Source organism: Belonocnema kinseyi, chromosome 9 (genome assembly GCF_010883055.1).
Source record: "Belonocnema kinseyi isolate 2016_QV_RU_SX_M_011 chromosome 9, B_treatae_v1, whole genome shotgun sequence".
Lineage (NCBI taxonomy): Eukaryota > Metazoa > Arthropoda > Insecta > Hymenoptera > Cynipidae > Belonocnema > Belonocnema kinseyi.
Window position 1 is genome coordinate 51,787,037 of NC_046665.1, and position 19,710 is coordinate 51,806,746.

Here is a 19,710-nt window from a genome sequence, read left to right on the forward strand (position 1 = left end):
CCCCCCCCCCCCTAGTTTTTGTCAAATGCCCACGTTTTGAGACCGCCTAAATCCGGAAAACAGGTTTTTACGAATGTGTCTGTCTGCCTGTATGTCTGTATGTATGTATGTCTGTCTGTCTGTCTGTCTGTGAACACGATAACTTTTTAAAACAGTAATCTATTAGATTGCCCTGTGGTACACTCGTGTAGTGTCCTAAACTAAAGGTCAAGTTCGTTAACCAGCCATTTTGGTTGAAAATTCCAAAAGTGTGCACATTTTGAATATTTTTGAGACCACTTTTTTAAAAATTCTCTGTATGGTTATTCAAAGTATTCAAAAATTTAACAATTTATCTTAAGGACTTTTTTTAAAAATCAAAAATTACTAAAGTTATAGCATATTTAAAATTAAAAAAAACTAAAATGAACAATTTAGGTTAAACAACGCATGATACGTAAAAAAGTCTGGACAAGAAAAACATTGCTTTTTGAAAGCCCTACAAGATTATGATAACAACTTTTTCAGTTTGGTCAAAAAGTTAAAAATTCCAAATTTGATCGTACAAAATATTTTGAAACCACATTTTTTCAAGATGTAAAAATTCTATGTACGGTTGTTCATAATACTTCAAAACTTAAACAATTTATCCTTCAGACTTTTTTTCTATAAAAAGAAAATTGTCAGAGTTAGAGCATTTTCAAAATCTAAAAAAACAAACTAAAAGGAACATTGTAAGGCAAACAACGCATGATATGAAGAAAAGTCTAGATAAGAAAAACGTTACTTTTTGAAAGCCCTACAAGATTATGATGAGAACTTTTGTAATTTGGTCAAAAAGTTGGAAAATTCCAAATTTGATCGTACAAAAAAATTTTGAAACCACATTTTTTCAGCATTTGAAAATTCTATGTACGGTTGTTCATAGTACTCAGAAACTCAAACAATTTATCTTCATGACTTTTTCCTATAAAAAGAAAATTATCAGAGTTAGAGTATTTTCAAAATCCAAAAAAAAACAAAAATGAAAATTTTAAGCCAAAAAAAGCATGATATGAAAAAAAGTCAGAAGAAGAAAAACTTTGATTTTTGAAAGCCCTACAGGACTGCGATAACAACTTTTTTAATTTGGTCGAAAAGTTGCTCAAATTGCGCGTCCTGGAAAGAATTACAAATTTATAATGAATCACTTTTCGATATAAGCTACGAGAAAAAATGAGAGGAACATTTTTTATCCAAAAAGAGCTATAATTTTTTATAGGGCACGTAGTTTTTGCTTCAGTCGTAAAGAATATCATTCAAAATAAAAATATTAAATTTTATTTAAAAAACGACACAAGGTTTTATTTAATCGTAAAAAACAAAATTAAAAATAAAAAATTATAAAAACAAGGATATCAGGATTAGTATGATTCAATTTTTATGCATATTACGAATTGCAAGGATTTACATTTATTGATATGATAAATGTTTCAGGGCAGTTAAGAATATAGTTTAAAGCAAAATAAGAAACAAATACAAAAATAATCATGATAAATACAATTTGCTGTTTATTTTGCAATTTTTTAATAAGTAATCCCTGGCAGAGTTACATAAAAATGTATTATAATTGATATAAAAGTTTTGTGTATAATGTAGAAAAGTTGACATGTTGGACAAAATCGAGTGCGAAGCACGAGATACACAATGAGAATGTGTTCGTTAAAGCCATCATTCGCGTACTGTAGGTGCGCTCAAACTCTCTTTTAACGAAAGAGAATTCAGAATTACAAAATTAGAGTGGTGGATGTTTTGAGTCTTAATTTTAAAATGTCTGCGCAAGAATGTGCGAAAATATAAAGACCGAGCGCGTAGCGCGAGGTAAATACAACATCGAGCGCGAAACGCGAGAACCAACAGTTGCGCGCCCTAGACGTGCTCAAACTTGCGAGCCACGCGCGCAGCGCGCAATGAGAATGTGCCCGTGTAGCGGGCAGAATTTTTAATTATAATTTAGTACCTCGACTTTAAACACGTTATATTTTGATAAAATCTGAGTGAGACGTTCGTCCTTTATTTGAAGGATACTTCTTCTAATTCTTGTGCAGTCAGTGACATCTCCTTCTTCGGGAATCTCCTGGAAGAATCTCTCTCTAACTGCTTTTCCGGACGAGAAACAAGTCAACAGCGTTGACTACATACTAATATAATACTCGCCCTTCCCGCTGCGTCCGGGACAGTGTGTAGAGCCAATTATATCCAGGATATATGGAAAGTGAACATAAAAGGTTCTACCAATTGGATGAAATTACCAAACCCACAATATCACTTACTCTTTGCTCAAATTGTTAGTTTTTGATGGAGTTAGATACGAAGTAGTGTCACTTGATGAGCCCATTATACCACCTACGTGATCTTAAAGTCGGCAAATGAAGTAGAGTGTACAGAAAGGTGTGCATAAATCACAACAGAAATGGAATTTGGCGATATTAATAATTGAAATAAAATATCTTTTCAATTCATAAAATATAGAATTGGCTATCTTGTATGTGAAAGGTGCTTGTATATTGATTTTCATTTATTTATTTTCTTGATTAAAGAATCGTAATCATGAGTTCTAGCATACTTTTAATTCCCTTCCTTTTACTTCCTTTACTTTCCTACCTTTTCTTACTATCCCTCCCTTATTTCCATCACTTGACTTACCCTACTCCTACTCCCACTCCCCTGAATTTTCTTACCATACATCCCCTCCCCAACTTATTATCACTTTCCTACTACCCTAACCTTTCCTTACTCCTACAATTACCCCTACTCCTACTTCCAATCCTGTCGCTTTCCATCTCTTCCTATCCCTTCATTAATTTAGAGCTAATTATGATTTTTTTGCGTTTTTGAAAAATGAGAATTGTTTCTGAAACAAAACATCTACTTCATGCTGATGATATGTTTCAATAAATTAAAAAAAAAATTTATTGTTTTTAGCAATTTTCTCTCAGAATAGAGATAGAAAGCCGCAGTTTTTTCAAAATGTTCCACTTTTGTCTGATTTACAATTAGAGTGAGGTCATACATAGTGCTAACAAAACTAATTGTTTCAACAATTTATTATTGTTGGTAATAAAATTGTCTTAGAATAAGACTTGAAAATTGAAGTTCTTTAAAAAAAATGTTCACTTCATAACCCAATTTTTCATTAAAGTGAGTTAAATAATTAGTCAAAGTTAGTAAAAGAAGTTTCTAAATTTTATTTCAAAATCTTAGAAAATTTACATTTTGTAATTTTGAAGTTTTGCAAAAGTTTAGTTTAGAATCGCAGAAATCTGATTGTCGGTAACCGTAATTTTTTACGTTGCCGCTACCAAATTTGTTTACCGTTACCCTCAGTGTATACACGTCGTCAATTAGGATTGCTAAGTTTTTGTCAAAAATATCATTTATCATCTCTTTGAAAGTGCGAAAAAAAATTTATATTACAAATTTTATTTTTTATCAATAATGTTTAGACATTGAGAAATAAATTTTGCTATTAAATTAAATTACTAAATAGCCCATTTTCATTGATTAAATTAGTGGTGCAAAAAACTCGTAATATTTATCATTAGATCAATACGATTCTCATACAAATTCGAGAATAAAATTTGGACCGCCCTGATAGAAATAGATTTTATTTAAAGTGTTAGTTTTATTTAATTTTAATTTATGGAAAGAATGACGCCAGTTTTAGTTTTTAATCTGAACTTCTTTGTTCTTTACAGTCTTTTTAGGAGTATATTTCTTCACTATTTATAGATTGTAATTAACTGTTGATAATAAATCACCTGGATGTATCTTGTAGTTTTAATTTAAAGCCTTTATCAGCACTTAGTATTTTCTGCATTACTGAGTGAGTGATTTCATTTGGCACAAAATAAATAATTTTACTCCATTGGCTACTGTTGTACTTCATTCGAATGATCGTCATTTGACAACACCGGCGACTTTAGAGATAAAACACCCTGATTAGCATACCTCCTGAATTCAGCTTTCACTTTCGAACGTCATGGTCGACACGCTTAAATGCGCATTTGAGAACTGACCAGCGTCATTCGTGCAAAAAAAAGCATACATATAACAACATACATAGAGATATTCGTACGTAAGTATACATATAAGCTGAATGACAGTCTGTTTAGGCGACATAATTCGCAGGAAGATTAAAAACCTAATTTAATACATGAGAATGGTTGAGGAAATGAATCAAAGTCCAGCTGCGATGTTATGTAATCTGATAAATTAATTCATTATATGAATAATAATTAATTATTTAATTTTTATTGATTCGTAGCCCTGGGCAGAAAACCTCATTTTTTCATCTGGTGTCTGTCCGTCCGTTGCGCAGTCGGAAAAATGCCTTTTTTGGTTCACAATAACGTACAGACCACAAATATTCGCCGTCTTGGAGGTACATAATTTGAAAAAAAGCTGATAAAATTTTCCCAGACGTAGTCAAGCTTTTTTTTAATATATTTTTTTATTAATAACAAATATGACGGAAAAATTAAAAATTTTTCTATTGACGTTTCGGTGCTCTCCAACAATAAGAAAACTGTTGCAACCACTCACGTTTTCTAGAGTAACATTGTTTCAAGATGTTTCATCATGATACAATCACCAAACCAAATTTTTGTAAACAAATTGTTTGTGTGAAGTGAGTTTTCTATTATTTTCGATAATTTTTATTTTTTAAGTTAGATTGGAAGAAATTTGGATAAACACAATATTATTACATACAAATTTATTAAACAAATGCATTACTGAGAGATCTTTCGACTGAAACATTCGTTTATTTCGTTTTCAACAAATGCTCGAATAATGCATTTGCTTATGGAAATAATTACCAACTAATTAAGAATTGTGCTGAAATGATCAAGAAGTACCCAATTGACTGATATAGAAAAAATTGTCTTTTGACAGTTGTCTGAATAATGCATATGTTTAAACTAAAGAAAATACTAAATTTATCAACTAATTATGAATAATTGAAGCCAAACAAGTAATTTTGTTCCCACTGTCCGTCATACTTTTTCTCAGTAGGGGAAATGAGAGATCGATGAAAAGAGAGGGGAAGAAGATGAAGCAGGCGAAATAAGTGAGGGAAGTAGCGAATGCAAGGGGATATTTTGGGAGGGAAAATAGAAGAATGAGGAGTAATGAGGAGAGGGAAAATAGAAGAAATATGGGAAACAAAGAGGCGAAGAGAGGGAAAATGGACTTATGAAGGGTGGATGAGTAGGGTAATTCGGAGGTACATTAAGCTAGCACCTCCATAATCGAATTTTTAAATTTTTCATAGCTCAGAATTTTGGGCTTTTTTTGGGCTATTTTGGGCTGCAATAAAAATTTTTGGGCTCCTTTACTTTTTTCAAAAACTCAATTTTCTTGTGGAGGTGCCAGCTTACATTAACCCAGCACCTCCACTTCTTTAAATCACTAAATAATAAAAATTCAATTACACCAGAATTTTGGGCTTTTTTTGGGCTCTAAAAATTCGCAAAACAAAATTTTCCCCACACCAACCCTTAAATTCCAAAATCAACCCCCTTCAAAAAATTGAAAATTTGCAGTAATTCATTATCGGAATATTTTTGGGCTTTTTTGGGCTCCCAGAAAATACCCACTTCGATTTTTGGGCTCCAACCCTTAAAGTAAAAAATTAAGCCCATTGTAACACGCAGATATGAAATTGTCAAAAAATAACTTTTATTAAATTTTAGAGCTAAATTTAGAGCTTGAATAAAATCAGTCTCTGATTTTTGGACTCCTCGAAAATACACGCTACGATTTTTGGGCTTCAACCCTTAACGTCAAAAATCAACCCCTCTCTACCACGTAAATACAACTTTGTAAATAAATTTATGTAGAATTTTTTAATGGGAATAGAGTCTCTGATTTTTGGGCTCCTCGAAAATACACGCTAAGATTTTTGGCTCCAACCCTTAGCGTCAAAAATCAACCCCTCTCTACCACATAGATACAACTTTGTCTGAAAATAAATTTTCAAAAATTTTTGAATTTTTGATCTGAACCCTGATTTCTATGTTGACACCGTTTTTGTAACTAAATCTATTGTAATTCGTTCTATTCACTGATTATGAGCGCTTAGCGTTCGGCACTCTTGAGAACAGTACAATGTAATTATCGGAATGTACGCACTGGTTACTAATGTTACTTTGGGTACTATTTCTGTCTTTAAAAAAGTGATGAATTAGTCAAGTTGAAATCTTGGGCGCTTAGCGTTTGATCGTTTTGAGAAGCGCGCTATATGAGTCAACGGTGTAGGCTAAAATATGACAGACCACGATCTGAACCGTGATTTCTATGTTGACATCACTTTTGTAACAAAATCTGTTGTCATTCGTTTTTTTTATTGATCTTGAGCGCTTAGCACCACATAGCGCTAAAAATGTCCGTTTTTTAAATATTTTTTTTACGGATATTTCATCCGGTACTTATAACCTTAAGAATTACAAAGTTTCAGCTAAATCCACCGAAAGCCATTTTCCCATACATTTAGTGCGGGGTCCTTTATTTGCAGACAAAGTTGTATTTGCGTGGTAGAGAGGGATTGATTTTTGATATTAAGGGTTTGCAGCCCAAAAATCGTATCGAGTATTTTCGAGGAGCCCAAAAATCAGCGACTCTATTTCCATTGAAAAATCCTACAAAAATTTATTTGCAGACAAAGTTGTATTTACGTGGTAGAGAGGGGTTGATTTTTGACGTTAAGGGTTGAAGGCCAAAAATCGTATCGGGTATTTTCGAGGAGCCCAAAAATCAGCGACTCTATTTCCATTAAAAAATCCTACAAAAATTTATTTGTAGACAAAGTTGTATTTACGTGGTAGAAAGGGGTTGATTTTTGACGTTAAGGGTTGAAGCCCAAAAATCTTAGCGGTTATTTTTGAGGATCCCAAAAATCAGAGACTTTATTTCCATTGAAAAAATCTACAAAAATTGATTTTTTGACAAAGTAGTATCTACGTGTGTTGATTTTTGACGTTAAGGGTTAAAGACCAAAACTCGTCGCGTGTATTTTCGAAGAGCCCAAAAATCAGAGACTTTATTCAAGCTCTAAAATTTAATAAAAGTTTTTTTTCGACAATTTCATATCTGCGTGTAATTCTGTAATTCTGTAATTCTGAGCTATGAAAAATTCAAAAATTCGATTGTGGAGGGCAAGTAGAAAAATAGGGGGAACACTATGAAGGGGGTAGTCGAAGTGAGGAAAGTGAGGGGTAGTAGGGAAATTGATTGCAATGAAAGGAGAGTTAGTAGGGTAGAGAGAGAGAGTGAGTAGGGGAGGAAAATTGGTGATTGCAGAAGTGTGAAGAATGGGAAATACTCTTGGTGGAAGTAGTAAAAGGGAGGGGTGGCGAAGGATTAAGTTTTAGAGGGGAAGAAAGGCGGAAAGGAGGTGAAAGTAGAGGGGTGTAGAGGAGAAAGACTATGGGTGTAGGTGGTTTGAACGTCTCAATTAACCCTTTTTTTATAATTTTATTATGCATTTTTTTCTCAACTTGAAGGCAAAATATTAATTTAATCAAAACAGTGGGGCCCTAAGTGAGGGAAAACCTGGCAATGAGGGAAAAGTCAGTAAATTTTATTGGCCAGGGAAAGTCAAGGATTTTAAACAAAATTTTGGAAAATTCGGTGAATTTCTGTAAGAGGCACTTTTAATAACTGTCAAGAATGATTAATTTAAAATTAGTTATTTTAATTTGGAATTGTTTTATTCCGTTGATAAAGAATTCTATGTTAAACATCTCATAAGGTTTTTCTCTTTTTCCACAATTAATTCCTCCTGATGTTAAAAAATGCCTCTTTTTTTTGTAGAAACGATATCTTTTTTGGATTAATGAAATGTTTTTATTTTAGAATCTGTTTATTTAATACCTAATATTATATTATTTATTGAAAAATATATTTTTTTTGTTAAAACTTAATTTCTTTACTAAAGGTTTAACGATTTTACTTGAGAATTTATAATTTTAGTTGAAAATTCATATCTTGGCAAGATAAATTTTTGTTGTTGTGGTTAAACCTAATTTTTTAACTAAAAATCTAAGCATTCCAGGAAAAGATTGATCATTTTAGTTGAAAATTAATCGGTTTGGTTGAAATTTTATTAATTTGTTGAAATTTATTTTTTCAAATTAAAAATTCAACTGTTTGGGTAAAAGTTAAACAACTCTTTGAAAACAAGAGATTGTATTTAAAAATTCGCCGTTCAGGTAGAAAAACGTTCCTCTTGATTTCAAATCTCCTCTTTTTGGCTTAAAAAGAAACTTTTTGGTTAAAAATGACATTTTTTTATTGAAAATTCACATTTTTGGGTTAAAAATTCAACTATTTTACGAAAAAAATAATTTTTTCGCTTAAATTTGTTCGTGTCTGCAAAATGTTTAGTTTCTCAAAATTTTACTTTTCTATTTTTTGTTTCCAATTGATCCTTTTTAGATAAGACTTCAAGTATTTACTTTATTGAAAAATAATTTTTTCTCTGTTTATATTCCACTATTTGACTGAAAATTGATTTTTTCTAATTGAAGATGCTTTTCTTTTTAATTCATGTTTTCGGGTTCGAAATTCAATTGTTTTTTTTTTAATTCGACTATTTAATTTGAAAATTCGACTATTTAGTTGAAAATGCAAATATTTTTGGTTGCGGTTAAGCTTTCTTGTTTGAAAACTAGATTATTTGGTTCAAAATTCATTTTTTTATAGAAAATTCAAGTACAGTTAAACTCTTCAATAGCCCTTCCTTCTATAGCCCTTCCGAGAATTGACGCCTCGCCGCAGGTAGATGTAACAGGAGGTGTGCGGCCTATAATGAGTTAGTTCCCACCCACCGTCAGTTCCAAAATCGGCGCTATAAAAGATTTTCACTGTATTTGATTAAAATCATAACTATTCCGTTGAAAATTTAATTCTTTTGCTAAACTTTTGAATTCTTGAACATTCGTCTATTTGGATAGAAAATTCGGGTTTTTTTATTGGAAAGTTATCTTTTTTTGTTGAAAATTGAAGTGTCTTCTGCCAATTTTAATTCTGCCGTTAAAAATGAAGCTATTTTTTATTGAAGTTTGATATTTCTTCCTGCAGAAATTAACAATTTGGTTAAAATTGAACTATTTTTTTAACATTTCATTGTTTTGTGTCAAAAATTCAACTTTTTGTTATACATTTGTCCTTTTTGATTGTAAATTTATATTTTATGATACATTAGTCATTTTTTTGGTTTCAAATAAATATATTTAAGATTTTAATACATAAATTGTATGTTAAAAATGTTACAATATTAAAATCATTTTTTAAATTGTCATTGAAATTTATGATAAGAAAAAATTAAAAATTGGTCATCAAAAAATCAGGGAATTTTGACAATTGAGTTTTTTGATCGCACTGAAAAAGATACTACAAAAAACTACAAATTAGGATGTTTTTAAAAAATTGGAATATCCCTGTAAACAGATGATAGTTTTAAATGTTCTTGGGTTCATTTTATAGTTAACTTTTCACCACATTTTGATAATTATTCAAATATTTTTACAATTTTTCCCTAGATATCACCCTTGGGTGAAACTTGATGAAAAAAAGTGGAAAAATTCTAAATAATGATTGTACTTACCACCTGCTTTGAAAAATTGAAGACAATATTATTTTCATAGGTATTACTGGAATTCATTAAAATATAATGAATCAAAACTTTCATAAATTTTTTTGTAAGTATAAACTCTTTTTGGAAATTTTGCCACATTTTTACACCAAGTTTCAGCCTACAGCAGAATCGAGGAAACAAATTTTTATTAAATTTAAAAAATTATTGTTTCCAGAATGTTTATCAAATTGGCCTTTTTGCATTAAATTTGGCCTTATCTGTTGCTGAGCTTCATTATCTTTCGTACTATTATGAGGGAAACAATTCATGTTAATATTATAAAAATTCAGAAACTATAGCAACAGTTAGAAAAATGGCGTGTAGATAATTTACGCTGGTAGCGTATTACATGTGATTCTGACAATTTAAAAAAATTCCAGTTTTGTCGCTCTTTTTACACATAGGAAGTGCTTAAGTATATATAATTTCATACTAAAAACATCAAAAGTTTCATAGGGGCTGTCTGTAAATTATGTACCTGAAGTTAATATTGATCGTTTTCGAATCCCATCCACTATATAATTACATGTATTAATTCCTTTTCCTGTAAAGGAAAAGCAAAAAAAATCGTTAAAAGAAATGATTTATTATACCAATATAATGTAAATCATTCACCATTTTTTCCTTATCAGAAAATTTGTGGAATATTCTATATAGAATCGTAACATTCAAAAAGAAAAAAAGATTAAATATCTCTAAATATTATTGATATTTTTCTATATTTAGATTAATATTTGCTTTGCGAGAATGTATTTAAGGTTGAACAAAATTTCAATGGCAAAATTAGTTAACTAAAAAAGATCTAAAAATGTTGTGAAGAAGTTATTTTTAGTTTGAAAATTCAACTATTTGGTCAAAAAATCCACGATTTTTTAAAAATTGAACTGTTTTGTTGAAAATTATCATTCTTAAATACGAAATTCGTCCTGCTAGTTTGAAAACGGATTTGTTCTGTTAAATATTCATGATGTCGAAATCTCGTCTTTTTGTGTTGAAAATTTAACTATATTGTTGAAAATTCGTTGTTTTTTTGTGATTAAAAATTAACTTGCTTGGCTGAAAGTTTAACTATTGCATTTTTTTTTATAAACTTATATTTTTAATTTGAAAATTAATGCATTTTATTGAAAGTTCGTCTTTTTTGGCCATTAATTATTCTTATTCCTCAAAAATTTATTACTTTGTTTGAAAATTCGTGTATTTGGTAGAAAATTTATGAACTTTGTAGGAAATTCAACAATTTTGTTAAAAAGTCATTTTCTGGTTGAAAATTCAACTGTTGAGTTGAAAATTCGTCTTTTTGAATTTAAAATTAAAATAATTTTTTAGAAATATATTTCTTTTGGTCCAAATTTAACTACTTGTTTGAAAGTTGAACTACTTTGTTACAAATTTAAAATTAAACTATTTCATTTTTGGTCAAAAACTTATTATTTTTTGATTAAAATTCAAATGTTTTATTGAAATTTTGTCTTTTCTAGTCGAAAATTAATTTTCTTTGTTGTAAATTCAAATATTTGGTGAAAAATTTATCTACCTAATCGTAGAATATTCCACCATTATATTAAAAACTTATTTTTTGGTTGAAAATTAACAAATTGTGTTGAAAATTCGTCTCTTTGGAATTAAAATTAAAGTATTTGGGGAGTAAATGCATTTCCTATGGTGAAAATGTAACTGCTTGGTTGAAAATTGACCTAGCCATTTAACGATTAATTTTGGTGGTTAAATATTCTTGATTTTAGTTGAAATTTCAATTATTTTTTTGAAAATTAGTTTTTCTTATATTTTTTCGGGATTGAATATTAAATTTCCTAATAAACCAGGTCTAGCAAAGTCTAGCAAACTCCATACTGAAATACCACCGGTTTAAATAAACTTAGCTTTATATATTATTTTTAAAATAGTAGCCCAAAGTCTCGCAAAAATGAATATTGTAAAAATATATATGAAAATTAGTTGCGTATAATAAATATTTTGCAAAAAATAAGGGAAACTTTTTCGACAAAAATGCTCTGCTGAAAAAATGTCCGGTTCCCTGGGACCCGTTCTAGCACTTGCGGGTTAAAAAAGTCATATTATTGTCAAATATGGATACGTTTTATTGGTTTTTTTAAACTGAAAATTCGTTCACCTTGGTTGAAAATTAATCTTTTACTCAGAAAGAAAAAATTAAATAACATATGAAAATTCATATGTTATTTTGGTAAAAATTCGTCTTTCTCTTTGAAAATTTAATCGTTGTCTTAAAAATTCGTTTCTTTTTTATCGAAAATTATACTTTTCCGCCAAAATTTCAACTATTCCATTCTTGTTACCTTTTTTCTTTTTTACTTAAAAATTAATTAATTTGGTAAAAATTTGTTTTTTTTTTGTTAAAGTTATTTTTTGAAATTTGAATATTTGGTTAAACGTTCCTCTTTATGTGTTTAAAATTCCACGATTTCTTTCAAAAATCATCTTGTTATCAAACACATAACTATTTTATTGGATATTTTGAACAGAAAATTCGTCCCTCTAAGTTTAAAATTAATATTTTTTGGTACAAAAGTTCTGTCTTAAAAATAGATCTTTGTAGGATTACAATTAAACCACTTATTTCATAGCTAAACTACTTTGTTGAAAATTGATTTTTTGGGTTCAAATTAATTTTCTCAACTCAAAATTTTACCATTGCATTTTTGGTTAAAAACTTATATTTTTCATTTAAAATTTTTCTTTTCTGATCGATAACTATTGTTCTTTATTAAAAATTTGCAATTTTTTTGTTCAAATTAAAGTATTTGAGAGAAAATTAGTCTACTTTATAGGGAATTCAAATTAAAAATTCAGAAAGTCATCTTTTTAGTAAAAATTCAATTGTTGCCTTGAAAACTCGTTTGATTTTTCATTAAAAAATTCATTTTCTCAGCCGAAAATTCAACTATTACATTTTTGGTCACAAATCAATCTTCTTTAGTTAGAAGTTAATTTATTTTGTTGAAAATTCATTTTTTTGCGCCGAAAATTAATTTTTATCGTTAAACTTAATTTTTTGTTTTTGTTTCTAGAGGATGGAACGGTTTAATTGGAAACTTGTCTTATTCAATATAAAATCCATCGCTCTATGTTGAAAACTGATATTTTTTGGCAGAAAATTTATCGGTTGAAAATTAATCTTTATAGGTTTTAAATTCAAATAATCGCTTAAAATTTTAACTATCTTGTTGAAAATTTCGCTGTTTTTCTTGAAAGTTCAACTAATTCATTAAAAAATTCAACTATTAAAAAAATGCAAAACATTGCACTAAATTTTTTTTTATTCTTTCTCGTAATTCGGAGGTTTAGCTCGAGAAATTCTTTGGATGGGCTTTGATGTCTTTAAGATTGGCAACACTGCTCGCCGCACGCACATATGTATACCGCGGGATTCGAACTCGAGCGGCGGCTTGGCGGGCAGTAACCTTAGGAGCGGAGGAATGCATTGGTCTCCGGATGCATTCTCGGATGCCACCCGCGAGCGCACTTACTTGGACGTTCGCGTGTATGAGCATTGCGCACATACCCGCTTAGGTTTAGTTATATAGTCTTCGGATACGCATCGGTTGAAACCCGATCCCAAGGATACTTCCCGCGACAGGACTCTTTTCTTTCCAGGAAAGATATTAGCAGATAAAGAAAGGCAGAAAAATGTCATCCTTCCTGATATGAGCTAGGGCTGAGCGCTCCTCATCCTCCACCATGCCCTTTCTCGCCCTTACTTCTTTGCGTTAATGATATAGATCCATCTGCCCCCCCCCCCCCGCTAATTACATTTAATGGAATGCCATCCAGCAACTGTATCATGCGAATACAATAATTATTGCATAAATGGCCAGGGGCAGATTTTTTTGTAAACTAAACTAACCTAAACTAGATTCAGCCGATTTTTTTATTGATTCATTTCTAAGAAAATGTTGGAACGTTTAACCAACTAATGAATTTTTTTAACTGGAAGATTCATTTTCTACCAAAAAAGACCCATTTTGGACAAGACACATGGATCTACCACCAAATATCTTAATTTTCAACTAAAAAAATTATTTTAAACAAACAAAAACTAACATTAAAAAATAGTTCCATTTTTCTTTAAAATATTTCAATTTTCAACAAAAATATGAATTTTGAAGCAACAAGATTAAATATCTAACAAAAAAAAAACAATTTTTGACCAGAAAAGACGACTTTTCAGCACAATACATGAGTTTTAAGTAAAATAGAGGAAGTTTTGACCAAACATGAAATAGCTAAATATTAATTATTTTCAATCCAAAATCATACATGAATTTTCGACAAATTAGTTCAATTTTCAACTACAAAAATTTAATTTTAAACCAAAAAAATTAATATTTATCAAAATAGTTCATCTTTTCACCATAATATTTCTGCATTTAACAAAAAGTTTAATTTTCGGGCAAGACGCTTAACTTTTTAACAAAAATGTCTAGTTATTTAAGAGCGAAATTTCCATAAGCCGATTTTTAAAAAACTAGTTAATTTTTCGACCAAAACATTTTCAACCAAAATCAAAAATATTCAACTCGAAAAATGAATTTTTAAAAAAGTAGTTCAATTTTCAAAAGTATGAAATTTTGGTTTCCAATTTTTAAAAGTTCATTTCTCAAAAAGTGTTAGGTTATTTTAATATTTCAAATGTGTCTGCTTAGATGCATGTAATTGTTTAATTAGTTTTTTAACAAATTGAAGTGAAGTAATAATTAATTCAAGTTAACAAGAAAAATAATTATTTTAATACTTTATTAATGTTTATACCTATCTTTTCTTAGTGTTATACTAGAAAGTTGCGGGTTTTTTTTGAAATTTTCAGCTTTTTTTACTCTTTAGTTAGGTACAAATAATAAATATTAACATTAAATTAAACAAAAGGCTCTCAGTAACTTCTTAAAGAAAAATTTACATTTAATGTGATACACGTAGAAAAATAGAAAAATATTTCAGATATCTGTTTTATTTAAAAAAATATATTCACAAAAAAGAAACAAATTGTTTAATAAATGGTTATCTCATATGTTTATTTATTATTTGTTTATAACTACAAAGCCAACAAAACAATTTTAATTTTCAGCAAAAACTGTAACTACCTATAGCTTTAATATAGGAGAACATAGTTTAAAACAATAATTATTTATTTAAACAATTATTTTTATTAACTTTTTAAAATTATTAACTCACTTCAAATGAAAAGTGGACAAAAAGTTTAAAATTTCCCAATGAAACTGCAACTTTCTAACATTATTCAAAGAGAAAATGATTAAAAATTATAATAGATAATTAAAATAATTCACGTGGACACCTAATTATGAGTAAAAAGTAGTATTTTATGTTTCAGAAACAATTCGCATTAAAAAAAAGCGCTACAAATTATAATATTTACAAAAAAACTCGTGAAACCTAATTTTTCACGTATAGGGTACTCTATAGCTCATTTTTCGAGGCTGAAGAAGTACTTACTAAATCAACAAAACAACAAAGACGTAACACCTAACATGTTGGATTAAACATCCAACCTCGATTATAATCTTATTATTCGACTAAAAACTATTAGAATAGAAAAGGCTCATTGTTTTCAATAAACCCAATTGTGAAAATAATGCTGATGATCCCAATTAAAAATTGTTTAGATCAACCTATTTTACAGTGATAATTTAAAAAAAAGGAACATGTTCAATATTTGAATTTGTTTAATTGCGAATTTGTCAATTTTCAAAATTATTAAATTTGGTGCAATTGCAGAATAGGGGCGTCACCTGTAACCATAGTAACAATAATTTAAAATTTTTGCCTTATCAAACCAATTCATTTATCGTTCAAATAAGATTCTAATAGCTTGTTGCCAAAAAAATTGTTTTTCCTGCCAAAATAGAGGTGAAGCCTTATTTCCAACTTCTCGTTAAACATGATCATTCCGATATATCGTGATAAAGCCATATTTGCGATATCATTGTAGCAAGAGTAACAATAATTTTTAATGATTGCATTATCAAACCGATTTATTTATCATTCAACAAAAGATTCTAATAGTTTTTAGCCAAAAAAATAGTTTTTCAAAGTAGAGGTGACGCCCCTGTTCTGCAATCTAACCTTAAATTTAAGTTTCCAATTTTTTATAGTAAGAAACTGAAAATTGATCAACTTAGTTTAAAACTATAAACGTATCCGCTTGGATGCATGTAATTATTTAAGGCTACTCGTTTGATCACCGAAGTTAAGCAACGCTTGACTCGGTTTTACTCGAATGGGTGCCGCCGTACACTGCACGATACGTATTATAAAAAATTTTCACAAGATGCCCCAGGAGTTGTCATTTAAAATCTTGTCAATTTTTTATTTTGAGGTAATTATCTATATTTTTATGGAAATAACTTCAAAGTGAAGCTTGTTTCACTCTAAGTCATTGATTTTGAAATAAAAAAAGATTCCTAATGTTGAATATCTTTTAGCACCTTGAAATTTTAAAAATCATTTTAAAAAGTTAGATAAACTCTGTTTTAGTATTCAGTTTTTTATCTTCTTTTTTAAACCATCCTCAGCAGAAGTAGCCTAAATAATAATTGTGTATAATTTCCCATAAAACACAAAAAATGTAATGTTCTATATCTTACAGTTTGGGAGATATGGAATTTGAGATTTATATTCCATTTCAATTAACTCAAGTCAATTTAGTGAATAAAAATTTCCTAACAAGTAACTACATTTGATGATAACAATAAGGGAACATACAAATTAATTTTTTTTTTTTGAAACATCAACTTTAAAAACATTTAGGAAGATTTGAAAACAGTTTGAATGATTCTCTAAAACTTCTTAAAAGAATCTAGATGATTTCATAGCAAGGGTTTTTCAATTTTGGAAGATTGCAAAATTTGTATTAAAAAACATAAAAAATATTCCTTAAGATTTTTCGATAAGTTTTGAATGACTTTTTATTTTAGAACATTTATTCTAAGAGAATATTTACAAAGTTTTCAAAAAATTCTCAAAGATTTGAAAAATTGTCAAAAAGGAATAGGGTAATGTACCCAATTGTGATTGTGCAGGTTAAGGCATACTTTAGGCTTTGAGAAAGCAATTAATATCCAAAATGGTATGTGTGATAAATGTAATACTAATATGTACAGTGCTAATATAATAGAGTATCAAAGTCTAACCCAAAAGTCTAAGTCTAAAATATTACTACGAAAAAATGTCTGCTCTATTAAAAAAAAACAATCTGCTATTTATCTTTATTCTCTTATTATTTCATAGAATATAGAGAAGGGTGCCAATAATAGGGGGGGGGGGGGGGGGGGGGCGGCAAGAATTGGTTTACAAAAGTTTAAAAAAACTTAAAACAAAGTATATACTGTTGAAAATGTCGAAGTAAAATGTTGACATTTTATAAAGCTTTCGAAAGGTTTCAAGATAATAAAACAAATTGGTTAATGTTTCTGGGAATATTTATAGTGATTCTTTATTTTCAAAAATTAATTTTAAGAGAATGTTAAAAAAAATTATAAACATTACAAAAAGATGTTCTAAGTTATCTTTTAGGTTTGAAAATGTATCCCTTTTGTTAAATGTTTCATTTACTTTAATTAAAATTGCAAATGTTTGGTTTAAAATAAAAATATTATTTGGGTTAAAATCGTTAAAAATGTAACCATTTTGTTTAAAATTTGCCTTTTTTGGTATAAAATTAATCTTCTTGGTTGAAAGTACATCTATTTGTTTGTGGATTCTACTAATTTGTTGATTTTTTAAAATGAATTTAAATCAGATTCATTTAAAATAAAAATATTTTTGGTTTAAAATATCCACTATTAAATTTTTTGTTAACAATTTTTTTTTAGTTAAAAATGCAACTTCTTGGTTGAAAGTTGAAAATTTATATTTTTTGGTGTAAAGGTAATCATATTGATAGAGAATTCATGCATTTGGTTGAAAATTAACTTGTTTGTAGAAAATTCATGTTTTTTTATTACAAAATTTAACTTTTTTGTAGACAACTCGTCTCTTTTGGAAAAAGTAATTTTTTTAGATGCAAATACAACTGGTTGAAATTAGTCTTCTTGAATAATGATTTAACTATTTTGTTGATAATTGGACTTTTTTTCGATAATGTCAACTGTATTTTTTTTAATAAAAAATACTTTTGCATTGAAATACCAACCACTACGTTTATCGTTAAGAATTCACGTTTTCTTTTGTTAGAAATGTAACTACTTGTTTAAAAGTTGAACTCTTTATAAGAAGTCATTTCTTGGCTGAAGATTAATAATATCAGTTGAAAGTTCGTTTTTTTTGCTATAAAATTAATCTTCTTGGTAGCTGATTCTGGCATTTAGTTCAAAATTCAACCTACTGGTTGAAAAATAACGTTTAATTAGAAAAATCATATTTTTGGAGTTATTGAATTTCATTTTTTTGTACAAAATTAGTCTGAAAAATTATTTATGAAAAATATTTAATATTTTTTGGTTAAAAATACAACTTATCAGAATTTTTTTTTAGGATTCAACTATTTTGTTGAAAATTTATCTTTTTGGATGAATTCGCAACTGTTTTTCATTTAAGGCAAATCTATTTTTAGATTGAGATATCAACTAATATATTTTTTGTTGAGAATTCGTCTTTCTTGTATGAAAATTCAATTATTTAGTTGAAGATGAACTTCTTTTTAGAATTTTTGAGTTGTCATGTCTGATATTTTCAATAATCTATTTGAATTTTTCAAACAATCTTAGAAACGTCATATCTATATAACTTTAAAAGCAAATCTATAAATAAACCTAAAAAATAAATAGTTATTCCAAATTTTTATATTTTATTCAAATTTATTTTGCCCTTTACATCGAGAAACTATTGAGAAACTATTGATAACGCTAGTGCAATAAAATGCCTGAGAAATAATAAATGGAAAACATTTATTGTATGGTTTATAACTGCAATGAAAATATGTTTAATGGAAGGGAGACTTCCGAGTGAAGAATTCAGAGAGAGCCCATTGTAACGTTTTTTAAAGCCAAACCATTTTTTATCTTAAAGCTTTTAATTTGTAAATAGTTTGATTTTTAATATGGTTCAAATTTAAAATTGTTCAATCCTTTGAACTTGGTAAACTGGACACAATACTAGTATCCATATTTCAAAATTTTGTTTAAAATATTCCTCATTTTTTCTAAATATAAAGCACAAAAATGCATTTAATCCATCTTCAAATTTATTCTTTAGAGAAGAAGATAATTAATTACAAAAAAACAAATTATTGATAAGCGGGACTTCTGTAAGCGGCTTTGCTCATTCTTACAGTATAATCTTTTAAAAAAATTCAATATAAAAATGTTATATTTCGCACGTCTTTAAAATTCAAAGCATTTTTTTATTAGGACCTGAACTAGAAGGCGTTAAAATGTATAAACTGCAATGGTAAATTTGTTAAACGTTAATCAATTTCAAATCAGGTGTAGAACTTATATCATCCAATTTTGAATGCAACCATTTTTATAATCGTACCTAAGTCTTCAACATTGAAGTCAATCAAGGTTTATAGCTTCATAATCAGAAACTAGTAAAAAAGCCTTATAAGTATTTTTCGCTGTCGTAAATTTCTCTTTAAATTTGAAAGCAATGGTATGATTTCACCCCAGTTTAAAAAAATAATTAGAATTCATTAAAAATAGATAGCATACCAGGCACATTTTACAAATGATAATTTATGACAGCTTTCGAAAAATAAAAGGAAAAACTCATCGACACATGTTGCTCAGTGAGTTTACTTTCTACCCCAACTGGTGAAAACTTCTATTTATAGGATAACATTAACACTAATACTGTATTAGTACAAATATAGTATTATGAGTTCTGAATTATAAAGCGATATTCTATGAACCGATTTTCAACTAAAACTGCTAGTCCGATTTGCAATTTTTTTCAATTGCAGTCAATAAAATTTTCCATTGTTATAACCTAGCATATTCTTATGAATTTTGTATAAAAATTTGTTATTCAAGAAACAAAATATAATTTTTTTAATT